Source organism: Pimephales promelas, chromosome 19 (genome assembly GCF_988280905.1).
Source record: "Pimephales promelas chromosome 19, fPimPro1.hap1.1, whole genome shotgun sequence".
NCBI classification, from domain to species: domain Eukaryota; kingdom Metazoa; phylum Chordata; class Actinopteri; order Cypriniformes; family Leuciscidae; genus Pimephales; species Pimephales promelas.
In genome coordinates this window covers 18,207,213-18,230,158 of record NC_142787.1, presented here as the reverse complement: position 1 = coordinate 18,230,158, position 22,946 = coordinate 18,207,213, and the positions used below count along the sequence as shown (strand labels likewise).

The 22,946-nt window shown below is 39.6% G+C and overlaps 1 protein-coding gene across 8 annotated transcripts in view; it reads left to right on the top strand.

The window, feature by feature from the left end:
* The window catches only part of LOC120477333 (uncharacterized), a 90,713-nt gene extending 67,767 nt beyond the window's left edge, over nucleotides 1–22,946 (top strand). For 3 of the 8 annotated variants that reach the window (XR_005622375.2, XR_016147499.1, XR_016147496.1), the window contains 3 exons: nucleotides 5,958–6,051; nucleotides 17,462–19,563; nucleotides 21,539–22,945. The gene's annotated coding sequence lies outside the window, so the exon portion shown is untranslated. Of the gene's footprint in view, nucleotides 1–5,957; nucleotides 6,052–17,461; nucleotides 19,564–21,538 lie in introns of all 8 variants that reach the window. The other 5 variants (XR_016147502.1, XR_016147501.1, XR_016147504.1 and 2 more) reach the window with 4 other exon arrangements.

Sequence of the window (22,946 nt, the reverse complement as noted above, 5' to 3'; positions counted from 1 at the left end):
GGTGACTTTTCAAATCCGTTAATAATAACCCCCTACCTAAATGTCAGTTTTGGGGGGTTACGTGATTATGAGTGTTGGCTCTATTTGTGTCTGTGCATGATTAGATTAATACTCATTAGAGACTATCTGTATCAGCCTCATTCCTGTCCCCTCAGGTGCTAAGCAACCGCATCCTTGGCAATTAAAAACAGGAAGCTGTCATCCTCGATCACGGTGGCATTGTGCTGGCCCCCCGAGACGTTCACTGATATCATTTTTAGCCTTCTATCTTCACTTCTTCTCCACTTCTTCTGTACCAAATGAGCGCACACACGCACAAGCGCTAAATGCTTTGTTGCTAATTTGAAGAAGGTTTATCTTTCAGAAAACGCATCATTATAACTCATCAGACTTATCATCATTAATTACCCGCCAGATTCATTGCCCTAAATTTGTTACATCCATTGTAGTCTTTGTGTTTGTTTCCCGGCTTAATAGAAGAAGCTTGCTGGTCTCCCAATCTGGTCAGACGGATCTGATTTGATGGTTTTTGGTTGGAGTACTTTTTAGTTTGTCAGACTGGAAGATCTGCTCAAATCAGCCAATTAGGCTGTTTTTAAGCCGTTTTTTTGTGTGTGTGTGTGTGCGTCAATGTCTCAAATGAGTATCTTAAATCAGCCTGAGTTGGTTTCTTGGTCTACCAGCCAGTCCATGCTATTATTAATATTTATTTTGTTCTATACATTTTAGTTTTATTTATGCTTTTGTCATTTTTAAACATTTCTGTATAACTTTAATTAAACTTTTCTATTTCTGTTTTAGTTCTATTTTTTTTTGAAAGTATTGAAACTTAATGAAACTTTTTTCTTCAGTTTTTGCCTGTTAAATTAAAATTTATTTATTTTCGTTTTAGTTTATTAATTTTAGGCTTACATCATTTTAGGCCAACTTGAATTTTTTTTAAATTTTGTTTATTAATTTAAGTACTTAAACTTCAACTTTTTTTAATTTTATTTCAATTACCCTTAGTTTTTTAGTTTAGTTTTATTTAATTTTAAAAATTTTAACCTGAGCTTTTTTTTTCAGTTTTTGCAAGGGAATTTTTATTTCAACATTTTATTTTTAGTTTTTGACTACTTCAGTACTTTTTTCAGTTTTCAGCCATGGTAACATTTCAAAATTTCAGTTTTTCATCTAATATATTTTGTTTTATTTCTGCTTTATTTTAATGATGGAAATTAAGTTTAGTGGACACTTTTCCTCTGGTCAGGCTTTAATCAACTGAAACCCAAGCTTGGTCAGGGTGGAAGACCAACTTAACAACTTATGCTTTCTTAAAGAGCATATTGCAGGTAAAAAAAAAATCGAAATTTATAGATAACCTTGTATGAAAATACCATATGAAAAGTTAATGCAGGATTTAAAATGTTTTAAAACAACATAAGGGCACTAATTTAGAAGATAAAGTGAGCGTTTCTTGGACTGCTAGTAAAAACGGCTTTTTTTTCAACGTCGCGTCATTTGACGTCATAGCAGGGAGCCGCAGCCTCGGCTCAGTGAGAGCAGGCTGGTGTTCAGTGAGAGCGCTCGTCAGTCAGTGTGCTTTCGTTAGTTTTTGCATTTTAATTTATCATCGTCATGGTAAATATTGTGTTTGTGGAGATTGCAAAAACTCCAGCCTGTCAGGACTTCAAGATCGAGTCCACAAGTTTCCATTACAATAAAAGTGACTGTGCTATATAGCCTATCTTTCGTTCCTGGTGCGGTTTGAGCAGGTGAAGAGACGGGATTTCTCCTCTCGGCTCGGAAAACACGGTCGTGTGTAGCGTTCACTTCAGATCAAATGATTAGCATCTCGGCAATATGATGGAGTTCAACATGGTATGCCGAAGCAAGAATATTGATCGTCGTATACTACCAATGGCATCAAATAGTGTTATATAGGTAACTTAGTCATGTCATGCCCTAAATAAAACTTGTAATTGAAAAACAAAATTGGTTGTTTAAATACTCAAACCTTTAATGTTCTGTTTATGTTATAACCAAGGTGAAAAATATGTATTAAAAATTTACCCGAGTATAGCCTATGCTTTTAGTATAGAAATATACTCAAGTAAAGTTTTTATACATTTAATAGTATATAAATCTACCCTAAACATACTAATGTCTGCTGGCCTGTTATAGGATCATAATAATCTGTACAATATTGTGAGCACAGTGTATATCGTTAGCGAACGTGTATACTATAAGTACGTCTCTCACCTAAAAGGCACCTGTCCTGTTCTCCACTGGTTCTCCTCACATCACAGCTCAATTTTTCTCTGACCATTCTGTCTGACATTATCCTGGCCTGTCCCTGATCTCTTTAGCATAGCAGGCTCATAACTTTATGGCTTGATCCGTCATACGAGTATTTCCTCAGCGTCCGAAATGTCATTGCGATTCATTGTTTTCCTGTTGTGTGAATCGACCGCTCTCCCGCTCATTGCGTCACGCCCGCCACGCCCATTTTCAGACGCGGAAGTAAAATTTTCTCACAAAAATGACTGCAGAAGCTTCTGTGGCGTGTTTATACGTATATTTTAAAGAAAATCTAGTTCCTACATTGTTTTTCTATGCATTGACTCGTTGGGTCCTCTAACCTGCAATATGCCCTTTAAGCATTTTTTCAGCAGTGTTACATTGACAGTGCATGGGACACAAGCTGTATCAAGAGAAAACAACCACCCAGCCACACATTTGCAACCACCTAGAATGCCATAGCAACCACATAGCAACATGCTATAAACCCTTAACTGTAATGCAACGCCCTATGAACCACCCACAACCAGCACTGATTTGATGAGTTTTGTGTGGGAAATATTCTTCTAGAAATGTAAAATTCTAGTTATACACCCACATTCAGAATGAATTAATAGGAACATGGTGTGTGTGTGTGTGAGAGAGTGAGAGAGAGAGAGAGAGAGAGAGAGAGAGAGAGAAAATCAATAATTAGGCTCAGCTATGCACTGCACAAACTTCCATCATTATAATTGAGCTATATCAAGATGCATTTTGAAACATTTTGGTGCTCTTTTGGTCGCCCATTAGCCATTGGGAGATATGAAGATGAAAGGCAAATAAAATGAAAAAGCCCTTTTCTACAAACTTAAGAGAGCCTCTTACAAAGGAGACAAAAGTTTTTCTCTCTTCAGAGGAAACTTTAATTGCGTGTGTCGTGGGCCCTTACTCGCTCGACTCGGAGGAAACACTACTGTGATCTGTCCTTAAAATAGCTCCTCAGATGTTTGTCACCCAATGGCTGGCAGGTTGTTGTCTTGGATCTTCTCATTGGTTGAGTCTCTCTGTTTCTTAATTAACAGAGGTGTGAGCTGTCCCCCCCCCCCCCCCAGAGTTTCTAGTGTTTATGCTCCCTTCGCTCTCCCTTTATCTACCTCCACCTCATTTGAAAGCTGTGGAGACACACACACACACACACACACACACACACACACACAGAATAGTGACGCATGGCCTCAGATCTCAGTGGTGAGGTGGAGGGTTGCAGTCTGTTCCTCCTGCCATGGCTTACACAAAACAAACGAAGTGCGTCACGATTAGGCCGGGCTCCATGGTCACTGTCAAAGGTGTCATGTCGATTTTTTTCCTTCCTTTTTTTTTAGCGCCTCATTCCCTGTCTCCCCATCCTTCCCTGCTGCTATGTGTCACTTCTCTGTGCCTTCTGTCACATGGCTATAGAGCTGAGGATGCCACACAGGCTGTACGTTCACACGGCTCCCATTAAGTTTCCATTAACGGGACCTGTTCGCCCACATCCCCCCATCGACCAGCTAAGCCCGAAAACACATCCCGCAGGCTTTTAGCATAAACGCTTACTGAATTGAGACCTAAATGCATGGATTGTTTGTATGTGTGTTTTCAAACCCATGATGCACCACATGACCGCCATGTGTGTATACACTACCACTCAAATACTTTTGACAAAGACATTGATAAAGACTTTTACATTGATACGAAAAATTATATTTCGTTCAGATAGTTCTTGTAAACTTTCTGTTCATCAGACAATCCTGAAAGATCATGCATCACGGTTTCCATAAAAATAATAAGCAGTACAACATCAACATTGATAAGAAATGTTTCTTGAGCTGCAAATCAGCATATTAGAAAGATGTCTGGATCATGTGACACCGAAGCTTGCTAAAAATTCAGCTTTGCCATCACAGGAATAAATTACATTTTAAAATAAATTGAAATACAGTTATTTTATTGATTTGTATTTTATTTTCTAATGTAATAATAGTGCAATATTACTGTTTTACTGTGTTTATGATGCAATAAATGCAGCCTAGGTGAGCATAGAGACAAAAACATTAAAAAAATCTTACCAACCCCAAACATTTAAAAGGTAGTGTGTCTGCATACAAATCTGCATTTATGATAACAGTTATATTATTTTATTTACATACTATAACATTATAGAATATGTTTAAATAGTCTTACAAATGGAGAAATATGTTTTAAATCACAAATCTGATCAACTGTGAGCTAAAAAATGTTTTATCAATATGATGCAAATGAGAAAACTAATTGGTATCAGTATGATAAATAAATAAATGCACACACTGAATATTCATGGTGACACTGTTCATGTGCTATCAGTGCAAGGTTTCTTATTAGCATCTTAGAAGTAGTTCTGTAAGTAAAAAAAAAAAAAAAACATGTTCTCACATGCACACATTTCAAACCAATCTCATTCTAACAACTCTCATGTTCCTGTTCAAAATTAGCTCACTCCTTTTTCCAATCCTGTCAGGCAAACTTTATTAGAAGAAGCTGTGTCTTTCATTCCTCTCTTAGCTTCTGGCTTTGTAGCAACGCCTGCTTTCAAATCCATCTTTCCTTCCTTCTGCCAAAGTCTAGAATATAACGGTTTGTCCTCTGGGTGGTTCCTCCGGGCTCTCTCACTCTCTGTTTGTGTGAATTACTCAATATTCTAACTGGAAGAGAAGACAAATGTGTAAATGGAGCCATTAGCTGTATTTTCTTTTTTTAAACAACATTATTACAACCCAAACTCTGATGTATCCCACAATCCACCACTAGAGACTGCTGGAGACCCCTATTGAACACAGGGGTCTTGTGTTACATGCAGACACTTTGGTTGCTAAAACCATCTACTGGAAGCAAGCTTGAAAAGAAGTGAGAATAACAGAAATGCATTTTTAGTTTTTTTTTTTTTTAGTTTTGCTTTGCTTTATTATTTTTTTATTTTTTATATGTGTCCTCAACATGGCACACCCTTCAAGAAAACATTGAAGACTCAAATTCCTGGTTTCACAGACAAGACATTAGCCTAAAGTCCCAGACTAAAATGCATGTTTGAGTGGTCTTAGCTGACTTGTACTGACATATCTTGAAGTATGTCAGTGGCATTATTTTGAGGATGCACACCAGTGATGCTGCATGTTTGGTAACACTTTATTTTAAGGTACTTGTAATAAGCAGTAATTAACTGTTAATAAGACACTTATAAGATGCATGTAAGCATATAAGCATTAACTACTTCATATAAGGGTTAATTAAAGCACAAGAGCACAAAGCGTCCTCAGAAGTATGAATGCTTATATGCATCTTATATGCATCTTATAAGGTCTTATAAGTGTCTTATTAACTGTTAATTACTGCTTATTACAAGCACCTTAAAATAAAGTGTTACCGTTTTAGCATATGTCGTATACATTAAAGCCAACTAGCACAACAGTCCAATTTTTGATTTCATTGGGTGTTTAACCTTTTGGAAATGTGAGCCCTGTTACATCTTCAGAGAGAAAAAGAATAATAATAGAATAATGTCACTAACATACTATTCACTAACACTGCAAATACATATTTTTTTTCACAATTTTCTTTTTAAAAATGTTTCAAGTTTCCTTGAACTGGTGGCTTCATCCTTTTTTGTATTGTTTCCTAAACAGCATCCAGTGCCTTCTTGCCCTGAGCCAGAAATGTGCTCCCACAAATGTGTGTACATCATCTCTGAACGGAGGGTAAATAAGGTTGACTCATCAGGTGAGAGATAAACACAAAGTAACATGTTCTGACACCAAGTCCCCCCCCCCCAGGTTTAAGTGTGAAGGTATCTTCAAAGGTAAACACGCTCCGATGGTCTTTAAGGGCATTTGCAGATAGCAGCACTAAGCTGAAGCAATGCCAACGCTTCCTTTGAGAGTGAATTAGTTGAAAGCCACAAGAGCAAGCATGTCAGGGGCCTCTATTTTTGATCGAAAGCTCAGGGTTAATGCTGATTCATGTTATTAAATGGTCCAATCGTCTCCTAGCATAACGCTATGGGCCGTACATGCTTTATTTTAAAGTAAAACCACACTGGGACTCTGTTCACATGATGCCATGATTGAAAACAACTGGCAAGGAAATATATATCGTATTAATCTGCTTTTGTATTCTGTTGTAGGAAATATCACAAGACAAATGGGAAATGTTCTCTATTTTTAGAGGCTTTAATGCTAATCCACATACATCTAACATGCAATCATATCTCCACAGATAATTGGACTCATAAAATCCCATAACGTTTCACCGTAACATTTTAAAGCCCGTAAAAGTGACGACAATGTCACATTTGCATATCCTAAGACCCAGTGTTTTACCCCCCTTGCTTTAAAGGGAATTTCTTCCCCAAAAATAAAAAAAAAATAGCTGGTGTCCAAACAAAGAATCCTCATGTGTTATTAATAAAAGGGGACTATTAAAAGGCTTGTTTTTTTCACTCTCCATTCTCTCTTTATTCCCTACCCTCCCTGCTTCTCTTTTTCTCCCCTCCATTTGAAAGACTGCCAAGCTCTGTTTGCCTTGATAATTAGGACCCAAAGCGTGCAATCGCAAGTCCATTATAAAAACAGCCAACGCCTGGGTGGTTTATTGATAAGGCATTACGTGTGTGGAGGTGTGGAAATGTACACAGGGCTGGTGGCACATCAGATAGATTCTACTGCACCTTAAAAAAAGAGGCCTTTATCCAGATTAAATGCCATTATGGTCCAACATTGTAATTCGCCAGCTTTGATGACAAGGAAGCAAAAACATATTAATGTAAAAGGGGATGGCAGAACAGCTGTTCAGTAAGAGAGTGTGTGCAGTAGCTAGTGGCTACAGTGATACTGTATGTCAATGAAGCGTTTCTTGTGCACCAACAAAACTTCTCGGTCAAACATAAATTTGATTTTACATTTACACATACATAATTTGTTTAATTTTTTAATAAATAAATAGTTTTTAACATTTTACAGCAATGTTACAGTTTTCCTGCCTGCATTAAAAGTGAACATGTTACTTCTTTCTATAGATCTGCTTACTCTCTAAAAGAAGCATTTTTATAATTTACAACGATTTAAATAATTAAATTAATTACTGAAACATTTCCTGAATTTCATGTGCATAATGTATACATTCCAGTATAACTTTTGTGATACAAAATAAATACTAAAAAATATATATACGACGAATGAATGGGCTCTCTAAGCAAAAAATACATGACCGCTTCAGCTTTGGCTTGACCGAGTCCCGAGCTGGGCATTCCCCCCGTGGCGAATCTCAGTTTTCTATGGGCCGGAGTGCCCCTGCAATGAGCTTCCCGGCATGTTGTTGTAATGACAGATGCCTCTGCCACGGGCTGGGGTGCCATGTGCGCCTATGGCACATCAATAGACTCGAGTTGCTGGCTGTACGTCTCGCTCTGCGCCGCTTCCGAGCCATACTCAAGAACCAGCACATACTAGTCTGATCAGACAATTCCGCAACTGTAGCGTACATCAACCGTCAAGGTGGTCTGCACTCCCGCCATATGTCGCAACTCGCCCGCCACCTCCTCATATGGAGTAAGAAGCATCTGAGGTCCCTTCATGTCATTTAAATCCCCAGGGACCTGAACCATGCAGCCGGCGAGCTCTCACAGCTTCAGCCCCTCCCTGAAAAATGGCGACTCCATCCCCAGTCGGTTCAGTTGATTTGGGACCAGTTCGGGGACGCACAGATAGATCTGTTTGCCTCGTGCGGCTCCTGGACGGGACAAGGCAGGTTTAAGTACCCTACCACCAGCGGCGGTGGCTACCATCACTTCCGCTAGAGCGTCGAATCCACGAGACACGTATTGCTTTAAAATTGAACCTCTTCGTCAACTGGTGCTCTTCTTACCAAGAAGACTCCTGGAGGTGTTCGATCAATGTCATGCCTTCCTTCCTTCAAGATGGGTTGGAGCAAAGGCTGTCTCCCTCCACCCTCAAGCTCTGTTTCGGCGCTATTGCCGTACACCATGACCCTATGGAAGGTAAGTCTGTGGGAAAGCACGACCTGATTGTCAGGTTCCTGAGAGGTTCCCTCCTCTTGTTCCCTCTTGGGACCTCTCAGTGGTGCTAACTGCCCTGCAGAGTGCTCCCTTTGAGCCTTTGCAAGAAGTGGAGCATAAGTTCCTGTCAATGAAGACAGCGCTTCTGGTTGCATTGGCCTGCATTAAGAGGGTAGGGGACCTGCCCTCTCTGTTGACGAAGCGTGCCTGGAATTCAGGCCAGCCTTCTCTCACTTGATCCTGAGACCCCGGCCTGGATATGTGCCCAAGGTTCCTGCCACTGCCTTCCGAGACCAGGTAGTGAACCTGCTAGTGTTGCCCCTGGAGGAGGCAGACCCAGCCTTGGCACTGCTCTATCCAGTACTTGCCCTCCGCACCTATGTAGACAGAACGCAGTGTTTCAGGACCTCAGACCAGCTCTTTGTCTGTTATGGTGGAAAGCTGAAGGGAAAGGCTCTCTCCAAGCAAAGGCTGTCTCACTGGATAGTGGACGCCATTGCTTTGGCATACCAAAAGCAAGGTCATCCGTGCCCCCTTGGTGTGACTGCCCACTCCAGCTAACAGACATCAGCAGAGCTGCAGGCTGGGCGACACTATAATCTTGCTAGATTCTATAATCTCTGAGTGGAGCCTGTTTCCTCTCATGTACTTGCTTCAACCAGCTTGTACCGGACCCACTCAGGTGTCTTCACTTGCTCGCCATCCCACTCTACGGTCTGGATACGTGTGATAATTCCTCAGGTGAGCTTCCCCGAAAGCCCTGAGTTCCTCCTGCACTTCTGACGTCAGCGCCAGTGTCTATTGCCTGCATGTTGGCTAGGTGCCTCCCGCATGTTGGCTAGGTGCATGGTCCTCCCCTGAGCGACCCCCACATGTGTATTTCCACTGTATTTCCACTGTAAGCCTCTCTGAGCATGTGTCTTTCCATCAGCAAGCCACCTTGCCTCCCCTGGGGTTGAAATATTCCACCTGCGGCTGGATACCCCAGTGTTTGCCCATATCTGGGTCATATGTGTAGTACATAAGTCCCCCGTCCAACTCTGGGTTGGCAATAATTTAATATTTCCTCTAAACTATGGGATATGCTCCCCAGTGTACCTTGGTATTCCTGCGCTAAATAGGAGTCCTTCGTCAGTGCCGGTCTCACGACAGGGATCACCTTCAGTTCAGTCTCGGCTCCTCAGCAAAGAAACCTATCTGCATGCTACCGACGTCCTCCTTTATACCCATGAGGTAAGGCGGCAAATAGGCCGAACACTAGGCAAATTCCACAGACCCATGGCATTTCTTTGCCATTGGCTCGTATTATATTGATCAAAGCTGATAGGCTTTCTAAGCGAAACCCCATTTGTCGTCATCCGACGGAACGTTACCGAGACGTTAAATTTTGCTGTAATTTATTTAAATAGTTTTTTTTGTTATTTTAGTTACTTCAGCTTATTTTATTTCAATTTGCTAATCAAACATACCCTTGTTTATTTGTGTGCCTGGTTGATTCCTGTTTATGTTCAAGTTATATAAGTTCTGCGCATGGATCCGACCATCTCTGTCTATACTGTACGTTACACATGTATAATTTTCGTATGATTTAATTCAAGCTTTGTAACATTTTACAAGTTTTTTTAGTTAACGTTTTTTATTTACTTTAGTTAACTTGAATTAGGAATAAACTGCATTTCTACAGTATTGTTTTTTTATTATGTATTAGTTGTAGAGTTTTCAGCATTTACTAATTATTAAAATTAGTAAATTCAAAAGTTATTATTAAAATCAAAACTTGTATTTATTAGCATTGGTTAATGCACTGTGAACTAACATGAACAAACAATGAACGGCAGTACCCGTTCTAAACAACGCTAAAGCGACACCTATGTTGTGAGACTGCATGGTGACTTGGACATGTTGGATCAACACACCAACAGTGAGAGAGAGTGTGAGAATGATATAAAGACAGCGAGAGATGGGTAGAGAGAGGGAGAGAGTAATTGTTTGGAGACAGGGGGCTGTAGCAGGGTTTTAATATGTTTGCTGTCTCCCAGTTCCAATTGGGCCCCTCAGGACGTTGTGATATTTAAAAGTGACATGTCTGACCCTGCACATTTGCGATGTGTCATCATGCATCAAGCGTAGAGGTGTGGATTAAAGCTCTCTCTAATGTTGTGTGCATTGGGATTTATATTTCCAATTAAGTCTGCAAATTATATGATCATCTCGAGCCATGTGCAAGGGCCATTTTGGAAATGGGTGGCGATGGTCTCCCACCACCCCCCTCCCCTTACTAATGGTAATGTTGGAAATGCGATCCACTTTGTGGCTGGAATATTAATCTGCTTTGCAACTGTCCAATTACATTGTGCATTTTCACATTGTGACTCTAAGGGAATTGTCTAGCAAAATACATACAACTCAGCTATAGCATGCAGATCATTATGTTCATCATAAAGTGCAGTGCAGGGTGACCAAGTTGTAGTGGATATTGGGGTTATAGAAGGTCTTGCATGTAAATATCTCACAAGGACGTCCCTTTGCGGATGCTGTGGACTAAATAGACCTGGGTCTAAACTGAAAATTCCAATAATCCTAACACAATAAAAAGAAAAAGTTGTTGCCTTAAAATTTTTAAGTACAATCAACTAGGATGTTTGTCATTTCAACTTAAATTTGAATCTTGTATAACTTAATGTAATAATAAATTAGTAGGGGTGTGACGAGACGCTTATCTCATGAAACGAGACGAGACACAAGATTGAGTTTTGCAAAATTTTTCAGAAATCCCCAATGACAAAATTCATGACTGGAAAAATGGTGCATTTTGCTATGTTTTAACTAATAATCGTCTAATGCATGTCATTTCAGGTCTACTGTATGAGTATGAATTATCAAATGCATTGAAAGAAAACAATATACAAGCACTGTAAAAGGTTTTTATTGACTGGCTTTTCTCCTGTTTGATTTCACACGAGTCTCTTCAGACCTTAAGAGCTTCCAGAACTTCTGATTGAGGCTGTTTGTGACCTCCTAACTGAACTCCTTGAGGTCTTAAGTGCAAACAATAAGTGCAAGTGCAAGACTCTTTATAATTGTTTTGAAATAGCTGTTTTGTTTTGCACCGGCAGTTAAAGGGTTAATGCGGCGAGTTCGTAAAAGGCCGGGTAGAGAGAAACGAGGCTGGTGTGTTTGTCTCTATGTTGTCCTTTTGTTCCGATTATAAATTCAGAAACAGAGCCTGTCTGTTGTACTTAAAACATTACAGTACTCTCTCAATATTCGAAGTGCAAAAAGAGACCATAGCGCAAATAAACAGTCCAGAGATGGGTATTGGGAGACGGACTATGAAGCTTAATTTTTGCTCAATGCACATCAGGGAGCTTGTGTTTTCCTTTCAAATTGGTGATCATGCGTACTCTGCGTATAGGGAGTACTGTAGCGATGTTAAGCGAATTCTACACGAATAGACATTTATCAGGCGTTTAGTCTGTTGCGCAACAAATTGTGATTCGTGCTGCACGGATCGTGATTGCAACGGCAACTCGTGCTAGATGAGCAGAGCAGACTTTTACATTAGTTTAATGTTTTTTATTTTTTATATAAACAGCAAAACGATAGTTTAGAATGTGAGTGTAGCGGTGGAACATTCTGTCGTAATCTCACCCTCATGGTCAGTCATAGCGATATCGCGAGACAGCTTTTCACTCGACGGCAAATCTCGTCATAATTTAGAGGCACGAGATCTCGTCACACCCCTAAGTCTAGTAGTATTATTAGTCCTCCTATAAGTATTTGTCTTACTCTAAATCTAATAATTAATATAAATCTCAGTATAACCTTAAGAGTAATATGAAGACTAATAACACAAATAAGAATAATACCAATATCGAGAACTCAAATAAAATAAAATACTGGTATGAGTACCTTGGCCAGTCATTCCTGAGTAAACTTTAAACTGTCTTTTTCAATCAAGCATGCAAACATGAGCATGCCAAGACAGTGCCAGTGTTTTGACAATTTCCTGTTTCCGAGACAGGGCTCGTATCACTCCTTATCTGTGCAAATCCAGCATTCCAAGCACCCGGTTCAGCCGTTAATTGCCTAAGGAATTGATAACGGTGCTGAGGCCGGTCCGCCTGATAAACCCACATGTCCATCTGTCAAACCCGGCGCCGACCACGCACACACACCTCTGACAGGAACACCCTTCTCACCATCTCATCCTCAATGGTGTAAATTATTGATTTTAACATGACAGCTATTGGAGATGGTGCCTGAATGCAGAGCTGAAGAAAAGGAGGGAAATATTCAGCTATTGCTGTCCTATAACTGCAAAGAGATTTTTTTCTTGGAGGATGTTCAACAAGAGTGTTCAATATTCAGAGAGAAGGAAAGAAAGAGGTGCTTGAAGAAACAGGGAGTGCAGGGAGAGGCTAAGTTGCATATGGTCCTGTTTGGAGCTCTAAATACAATCATGTTAACTTATAGTTTGGTTCTTTTTCAAAGTGAAAACAGATTGACTCGCTTAAACTTGGGCTACCTACAAACCAGGCAACAATTTCAACCTGTCCCGATTTGTATCTTGATCATCTGGTCACTCTAACCAGAGCAATGACAGAAAGGGGAAAGGTCTTTTTTTAAGAACAATGAATAATGTGAGGAGTATAAAAAAGAGGTTTCAGAAAGAGTGACGATGAAAGAGGGAATGCACAGACAGAGAGGGAGGAAATAAAAAGATTGGAAGGGGGAGGGAGAAAAGGAGCGATGGAGGAAGACAGCCTGAGGAGAGAGACTGAGGCAAAGTGAGAATTGAAACTTCTTCAATCTGACGGCGCGTGTCTCCCTGGGGTTCATTTTGATCTAAGCATATTTGAATGTAAATATAAGACAGGCTGCTTTTATTGAGTGTTGTCGGCCCGGCACAGCTGATGACCACTGGCGCTGTCTGACACTCCAGCTAGATCCATCAGAGAGGAAATGCATTCATCTATATGAAGTGCCTCTTCCTACAATTATATATAATTTATACGCCTCCTGTTTACACCGTCTGTTTAAAATACATAGCTTTTGTTCTCCTCTTATTGTAGAAATCTCTGGGGTCTGTAATCTCAGAGACTTCTCGGTTTATAGAGTCAGATCAGAGTAAAGAACGCCCACCTTTCCGCTGATGGCCAGGCACATTGTAATTCATGAGGGGAAAGGGATCAGCTCCGGAATCGTCTTAAAGGGATAGGTCATCCAAAATTGAAAAGTCCCTCATGTCATTACATTCCTTGAATTTGGTCAATTTTTTTAAATAAAAAAAAAAAAGACACAAAAGCAATTGTGTGCCATATGATACTTTTTTTGGGACTAATACATCATAATCTTTGTCACTGTTATTGACATTCACCTTTATCTTAGTACTATGGCTGCGTCCAAAATCGCATACTTCCCTACAATAGGGTTGTAGTTCCAAATAGTTGGAGTTCCCAGGATGAAAGGAAACATACCTTTTCAGCACTCGCAATTTAAGTAAGTACTTATTCAAAATAAATACCTAGTCAAGAGAGCATGCAATTTTGGACGCAGCCATTGTCCAATTCTTGAGTCTAATCTTTTCAATGAATCAGTTTATCCAGACTCCAAATCCAGTTTGAATAAATCAAGTTCTGTTCAACTCATTGTAAATAGGCTTATTTCTCACTGAAGTGCAAAATTTTCAGTTATTAACTTTATTTATTTTTTCCCCTCAAACAAAATCAGATGTTTGACTTTTTATGGTTCTTTTGAATCTTTTTGAAGCTTAAAAACTCCACTTCCCATTAATTTCAGTAATATTTGTATCCTTTTGTATTCCACAGAATTAGAAAGCCATACAGGTTTGGAACAACATATGGATGAATAAATGATTTTTCATTTTTGTGTGGACTAATCCTTTGAAAGCACAAAAAAAGGTATTTCCAACCTTTTGTTCAATGATTAAAAGACAATTACTCAAAAGAGAAAGTCGATTTAGGTGACATCTCATTAAATGTACATAGTGATTGCTGATGATGTTAATCTTCTATGCAGGGCGAATATTTCATTAATGTTTAAATAATGGAAGATTAAAGCATGCAAAATTAAAGGACCAAAAGGTATGTTTTAAACTTCTAAATCTAAAATCACACCAAGTCTTCAAAGACTTCAAGGTGGACCACGATCAAACTTGTCAGGTGGACATCTTTGCACATGATGTTGCAGTTTGTCACAGTCGGTCTTGTCTCCGGTTCTTCACTACACTTCCCAGCATCCCTCTTGTCTACACACCTGCTTGTCGTCATCATCATCACATGTGTTTAGTCATTGGCATCATCTGTGCCACCTGTTTCTGTTAATTAGTATCTGTATTTAGTTTCCTTATTTTCAGTTAGTCTTGGTCAGTTCTCGCTTATGTATGGTGTTTATGCCACCTCGTATTCAGTGTGTGTAAACCTTATGTCATCCTTATACCTGAGTTTGGAATTGTTAGTTTATAGAATTTGGAAATTCAACTTCTCGTCTTCCTTTGCATACGCCACCCAGTTATTTAAAAGCTTCACTATTTTCATTTAAGCTCAAACTCTATTTAGGGATTTCTGTTTTCATGCCTTTCAAATGGTAATGGATCTCTTCAAAGTCTCTATTGCTCATTAGCAGCAGCTCAACATAAAACAGAGTGTAAATGAGAGAGAAAAAGGGTGAAGAATGTATTAATATTTCTACCTTGAAATATGATTTTGTGAATACAAAGGATGAAATAATCTTCAGAATTATTATATCTGGAATTAACTGGACTCTATTTTAGATTATTACTGTTTTTCCCCCAGTGGCTGTAGAGATATTTACTATTCTAGAATCTAGAGTAAAGTTTTTATGAATGCACTATTAGGCTACTTTATTATGTCACCATTACTGCTCATGTAGGGTATTTTAACAAAACCCTAAGTATTAAATGGCAAATAAAATTTCCCGCAGGATTTGTTCTAAGGATTGATCCTTGATAAGATGTTGTAGCCAATACTTTTTCAAATGTTTTACTGTATTTGCCATGTCAGACGATAAAACAGATAGAAAAGCCATATTTAGAGACAAGCAATGCCCTGGACAATCACCCACAGTAGAGTGACTGTGACTTTTTGTGGCGTAGTTTCCATGGTTGTGATTAAATGACATCCAGAACTAAGGGCCATATGAATATGAGAAGGACTGCAGTAACACAGTTCCTCAAGGAAATGAAAGGTTTCTTGTCTATTTTTTGAGTGACAGCGTTCTAACCAGCGCTCCTCTTTGGTTGACCTTCTCAAACGAGTGCCTGTAACCAAAAGTATGCTAAAGAAGCAGAGAGAGAAAGAGAGGGGGAACGGATAACGGGAACATATTGCCATCCGTCACAAGATAAACCCCCAGGTTTACCGTGCGATCTGCGATTCTTAGCAACAGAACTCAAAATGTAGTTTCTGATAAGTATAGATTACATAACAACATCTGGCTAATCCTCGACCTACAGGCACACAAGCAGATTTTTCTCTAATTAGATTTATTTGCTGCCTTTGTTTGATTCGTCTTTACCCCTGGCATTCTGCTCCAGAAACAGATGTCATTAAAAAAATCCTGTTCCCGAGGAATGGATCCAAGATATATATATATATTTTTTTTTATGAAGAGACAGGGAGTGAGATGATGAAACATGGCAGTGGCTTTCCTTGATCCTTGTATCTTCGAGGGTTAGCGTGAACCATCAACCAACATGTCCTCTGTAGCGCTTTGATGGCAGAGAGGACATTTGGTGTTCTCGTCATTGTGGTCTCAATCACTTACTGTTAGTTCACCCCCCAAAAAACAGAAAAACTTCTCTAATGACAACAATGCAAATACCACTTTGACGCTTCAAAAAGTTAATAAAGAGATCATAAAACTAATCTATCCATCCATCCAGCATTCTATCTGTCATTCAATCGGTCTGTCTGTCTGTCGCTCTATCTATCAGGCTCTTCGCCTTTCTATTTGTCTGTAAAGCTTGGTGGCAAAAGCTAAATTAAGTAGCCTAGCTTGTTGCTTCATAATAAAGTTAATCTTTCTCTAATATTGAATCAATTTTTTTTTTATCTAGATCACAGTCTTTTAAATTTCATCAAAGTTCAAATCTGCTCTTCTCTTCACTCCAAAGTTTGGTGGAATGACATGATTAGATCCCATTTATAGTCATTGTCTTTTATATCATTTGGAGCTTATCAGGGCCTGAGAAATTCACAGTTGACAGGTTTATTTTGAGTTCAAATATTTGAAGCCTTGATTTGAGTCAGACTAGTTGGAATCCTGTCAAAGATAATATCCCATGCAGTTAAAATCACAGCCCATTCTCACCCCCAAGGCGTCACTTAACTGACGCCTTGGGAAGCATTTGGACATGCTTCAATATCTGACGCTTTAGGCGCCCTTTAGCGTCAGTTAGATGACGCCCTAGGATCGCGTGTACCCTACCCCCACCCCACACCTAAACCTAACCGCGTCCTCTAACAGACGCTTTCCTTTAGCGTCAGTTAGATGACGCCGTAGGATCGCGTCATGTAAGTGACGCTAAAGGGCGCCTAAAACGTCAAATATTGAAGCATGGTCAAAGGTGACGCCTTGGGGTGAGAATGCGTTGAAAATCAAGACATATGCAGATGTGAGGAGAGAAGATGAGAGAAGAAAGGAGAGGTTAAGACAGTGATGGGAAGGAGCGATGCTGACATATGATAAAACTCTTGCAGGTTGAAGTGTAATGGGAGGCCAATGAGGCCTTGATAGCTTCAATTTTATGGTTAAGAGGAAAGTGAAAATTTTTCCATTGGCCGACAGATTGGAGCAAACAGCTGTCTCCCCCATCTCTGATTTCAATTGTCCATTCACTTTCTGAGACCACCGTTGCACTGAAAGGTAGATAACGCTTGGGAAAAATAATAGCTTTCACGGCAGTGAATTTCACACATTAGCTCCGCGATAGAGGATTATCATCAGGAGCACAAGTCAAAGAATTTGTCACAGAAGAACCTGCTTGCCCCTTTTCTATTGTCTTTGCATTTCCCTCTAGATTTTAATCTGTCAGACAATAAGATTAAGTACAAAACTTTTATGTCCCTTTAGGGCACCCCAAGCAGACGGAGACAAACGTGACCCATCCTGATTAAAGCACAGACTCCCGAGACATGGGCTTGGCTGGAGCATCTCACAATCTCCCTTGCCATCTTCTAATAAAGTCAGTCATGCAGGGGGGCATCAGTCTGAGTGTTCCTGGCAAATGGTCAAGGTTTGGCTGAATAGAATGGCCCGTCTGCGGGTCAGTGCTATAACCACAGTACATGGTTTGAAAGTAAAAGTATCTTACATCATGTATCTTGCTCCATTATAGGTTTTAATTAAATTATTTGATCCAACTTTTTACTTTTTAATTATTTAAACCTTTTTATTTTTATTTTAGTTATCAAAAATGTTTTCAAGTACTTTTTGTTAACGATAATAAAACAGTCCCCATTGATGAGCAATGTAATTTAGCCATGTATTGTGACATTAAAACGTCCTGTGGTCCCATTAATGCCTGGTTCAGATTACGCGATTTTTTTTGTCTGTTACGATAGTCACTGTCAGATTACGCAAATTTGACTCCTAAAATCTTGTAATGTCGTGGACAAGACACATGTCAGACTACACGCTTCCTGACCAGCCATCGCATGCCGTATCTAGCGGCGCACAAGATGTAATCAAGAAAGCCAAACTACAGTAGTAACGTTAGCGAGTGACTTCCGGAAACGAACGTAAACAAACAATGGATGAAGCGATGAGTGTTGTATTGTTGGCTGTCCTGTGTTCAGAAAAAAAGTAAAAAAAAGAAAGAAACCCCGACAATGGACACGTTCCTGGATTGCTCGGCATTGCCTTTTCAATGTGAGCATGTGAACGTGTGAACTTGTTGAATTGCGTGTATCTCACGGCCATTGTGTGAGACTTGAGAACCCTGCTCGAAGAGGACAGTATGGGCTGTCAATCCTCCACAGAGAACTTGAGGTAAAATATTGTTTTCTTATATATTTTTACTTTTAGTTTTTAACGTTAGCACCATCTCCCTTTCGTTTCTCCATTTTTGAAAGTTGTGTACGGAAAAGCTTCTGTGCTCCTATTGGTCAACCTCATACATGTGACGGAACCGTCGTGGACGACCATTAAAAAAATTAAACATGCTAGTCTTTTTGTTGTGATGTTGTTAAGCATCGCAGACGCGACGTAGGTTGTCGCCCACTTTGACACACTATACGAGATGATATGATCGAATCTTGCGCCCCGACGCCCGTTGTCATTTACCAATCCCCATGACAACCTACGTCAAACGGATCGAGTCAAAATCTGGCTAAAATCGTGCAATCTGAACCAGGCATAACAAAGATGACTCAAAGATGAGTTTGTTTTCTTCTTTTTTTCGGGGAGCCATCGAGATGAATTGGAATGCCAAGGGATACGTACCTCCAGGTATTTTAGGTCTCCTTGATGCGCAAGAGCATGAACAACCGGATTTAGTGCTCAGTGAAGGTCCGGACTGTGGAATGAAAGTCCCGTCAACAGAGTGCAGAGATAATTGTGTACATGAGAGTGAACAGCCTGTGTCTGGTCAGGGAGTGAGACGCGAGCAACGTTTAAGTGTCCTTCTGCATCCGCGTTTTACTGTCTCTGTCTGCCTCCATGTCTCCCCTGGCATCCACTGTCTAATTAAACGTGTCCTCCGGCAAGAAGCTGTCCACTTAACACCTTCAATTAGGAAGCACAGCTCCATCTGTACACACTGATGTGAGAGAGGATGTGGATTTTTCAGATGTGGCATTGACAGAGAAAGGGGAACTATTTTTAGTTTGTGTATCCGTGCTTGGGTTAGCGGGAAAGAAGCAGCAAGACCGAAGAGTGTGTGCACCCATGTCTACAGTACATGTACATGCGAGCGAGAGGTAAAACAAAGTGTGTGTTTGTGTGTAACTCTGCAGGACACAGAGTCTTTGTAATGCACCGCAGATCCCTGTGACAGTCTTGTGAATAATTGACAGGTCATTATTTATTATCAGAGGACCGGCGCTGTGCTGCTGTACATGGCCCTGCTTCGTTAAGTCAAAGTAAATGAGCGAATTCATGCTCCAATTACTCTCTGGTGAATTTTGTCTCTCGAGCCGCTCTACAAGGGGGAACCGATCACCACAGCTGCTGCCGTAAGTTTCAGAACACTTATTTACCATTATCTGTAATTAGGGAATCTGTATTACCTGCTTGTGAATGAATTCACGTGGAGAGTTCTTGGCCCGTTACTAAGTTTCAAGTCTGAGCTAAAATTTTCAGAGTACAAGGTTATAGACAATTGGCTATTTCTGGTTTGCAGAAAATGCAACCTGTTGAAAAAATGAATGGGAAAAAAATGCTAGGCTCAACATGCCAGTGAAGGAAATTATGTCGAAATTTAGGCCTTTTCATGTGACTCGCGCCATTCAAATTCGATTTTTTTTTTTAACAGCGAATGCTTTTTAATTAAATGAAATGTTAGAAATGTGTACTTCATTTATATACACTTCTTTATATTTAATAATGAATTCACTTTCACTGTATGGACCTTTTTTTCTTTCTTTCTTTGAATTGTTATTCAGTTCAATCTGTCATACTATTTCAAATTCCAACTGCCAACTTGGCCAATTCAGCCAGCCCGTTCTCACGACCAAGTCGTACGAATTCGACGAATGATTAAAAAGTGGCTAATTCATAACAATTCATACGACCTTACTCGTACGAATTAATACGATTTGGCTAAATCGTACATATTTTACGTGAATTCGTACGAATGACCTACCCCTTACCCCGCCCCTAAACCTAACCATCACGTGGGTTCAGACAAATCGTACGAATTAGTACGAGTGAGGTCGTACGAATTAGTACGAATTAGCCACTTTTTAATCATGCGTCGAATTCGTACGAATTGGTCGTGAGATAGTGTTGATTCAGCTCATAAATTAAAAGGGGCCATTAAAAAAACCCATAAAAAACCATTTTAGAAAGTCCTAGCAATGTCTTACATCCAGCCCATTCTCACCCCCAAGGCGTCACTTAACTGACGCCTTGGGAAGCATTTGGACATGCTTCAATATCTGACGCTTTAGGCGCCCTTTAGCGTCAGTTAGATGACGCCCTAGGATCGCGTGTACCCTACCCCCACCCCACACCTAAACCTAACCGCGTCCTCTAACAGACGCTTTCCTTTAGCGTCAGTTAGATGACGCCGTAGGATCGCGTCATGTAAGTGACGCTAAAGGGCGCCTAAAACGTCAAATATTGAAGCATGGTCAAAGGTGACGCCTTAGGGTGAGAATGCGTTGTTACATCAGAGAAAAAAGAGAAAAGGACTTGATGAATGTGGGTGTACTAAAATTTTCTGCCTCAGCATGCTTTTCTGTTAAATGTAAATTAGTTCTGTAAATAAGAAATGAGCCACCAGGTTTCGGATTTTCAGGTTTGAACAACTTCTGCCTCTCTTGTTTCTAACTTGTTTCTTGTTGCTTTGTAAAAAAAAACATCATTAGTGAGCTTAAGTAATGCAGCTGATGAAAAACAGCCTAAGTAATAAAGTCTTCCAGCTTACATGCCTTCTGCCCTCTGATTGATACTAGTTTACACTATTTTAGTAAGTAAAATGACTATAAAACCAAGTCCTGGTACATGTCTTTATCATTACCGATGTTTTTTTTATAAAGTAAAATAACTTTTGGAAAGTAAGTATATATAAAGTTGAACACTTACCGGACAGAAGCAACTTAGCGTTACCTAATTATTTATATACCATTTTAAAGAAAAATCACATTAAAATGTGAGTATCAAATATGATACATCAAGCTTTTGATAGAGGTTTGTTTGTACATCTCACAATGCAGTGAATTATCTGGACCAGCTTGAGAGATAGTGTTTTTGAGCTAAAGAAGCTACATTTATTATGTTATATAAACTCTTGGCAGCTCTGGGGCAGCTCCTTTCTATTTGATTGGGAAGGACCCGAAATGTGTCTTTCCCCAATCAAGTAGAAAGGAGTTGCCTTGGGGCAACACCAAAATGCCCATCAAATAGATTGACTTGCTTAAAATGGAGTAGAACAGCAACTGATAGCTTATTAGCATTCACTCAATCAACTTTTTGTCTTGTCTGCAGGTCCTCAGTCTGCCTTTGACTGATGGAGAGATGGAAAGTTCTGGCAGGCCTTGACACCCTGCTATATCTTGGCAACAGTGGACCTAAGGGTTGCTGCGTTAGACTCTGCAAACACTTTTGTCTGTCTAATTAACACCTGTGTGTGTCTGGCTCCCAGAGACCCAGACACCTGCCCCCCCCCCCCCCCTTCTTAGAGCTCCTGTCAGCCCGAATATGTCCGTGTATGTACAGAAGTGTGGGTGGGTGGTACTGTAGATGATCATCACACTTGAATCCATACAATTCTTGTTAAGTTTTGTAAGTCTGAGAAGAAAGTTACCCATAAGTGTACCAGGGAGCGGAGGTGGTAGCTGGACTGCATGAAAGCCCTTTGTTTTTTTTGTCGTTTGCTTTATGGTGTTGTTTACTGTGTCTGAGCAGGAGTGATAAACTGAAATACTGAGCGCAGGAGGTGAGGAAAAACAGGAGAAGCACACATAACACTTCTGCTGTTTCTTCCATTCCAGAAAGAAAGGCTTGGGGGGTTGCTGGGTTTACTATTAAAATGTTACAGTATATTTTATTTTTTATTCATGAGTTTCTCTCTTGAAATATTGGCCATTCTTGACCCTCTTTTTTTGTCCACTGCCAACCAACCTGGTCTTTCAAAGACCTTCAAAGACTTAGCACGATATGTAACCCTATGGGGGAAAGAGTAATTCCACTTTCCCGATTTTTGATGTGTTGAACATAAAGTGGTTGTTTCGCTTCAGGTGGTCTATAATACCTGGAGATTGTTAGTATTTCCGTTTATATTCCATTTATACCCATTTATTGTATGTGAGTTTTTGAAATCGACATCTTCATGGGTAGCTTTTGTTTTTACAAAATGTTTTGTTTTAGTTATAGTATTTGTCCTTTGATGACAATATACTGACTACATTTATAGTGTATACTGACTTATTCATTTATTTTAGTCACTGCAAAAAAAATCGTAAATGTATAGTAGAAATATCGTTTTTTTGATGATTTTTTTTGTGTGTGTTGTGACATATACATTAAAATCCTGGAAAGCAAGAAAAAAATAGATCACACTTAAACAGCATTAAGATTTTTTTTATTTGCTTTGCAATTTTACTCTTGACTAAATTAGGGGGAATCTTTTTGTCTATAAATTAGGGGTTTGAAATTGGTGTTGGTTTAAAATTTTGAATTTTGAAATTGGTTTAAAAGAGAAACAACAGTAATAAAACATTAGTGCATTGGTAATACTTTTTTGTTTTTCTCATCCTGTTTTCATCAACAGTACAGTACGTTTTAATTACATTTAATTTGATATGTTCAGAACAATGCAAATATCATGTGACTCATCATTCTGGAGACATAAGAAAATAAAGTCATGACAATGCTGACTGGTTGAAGATTGAGG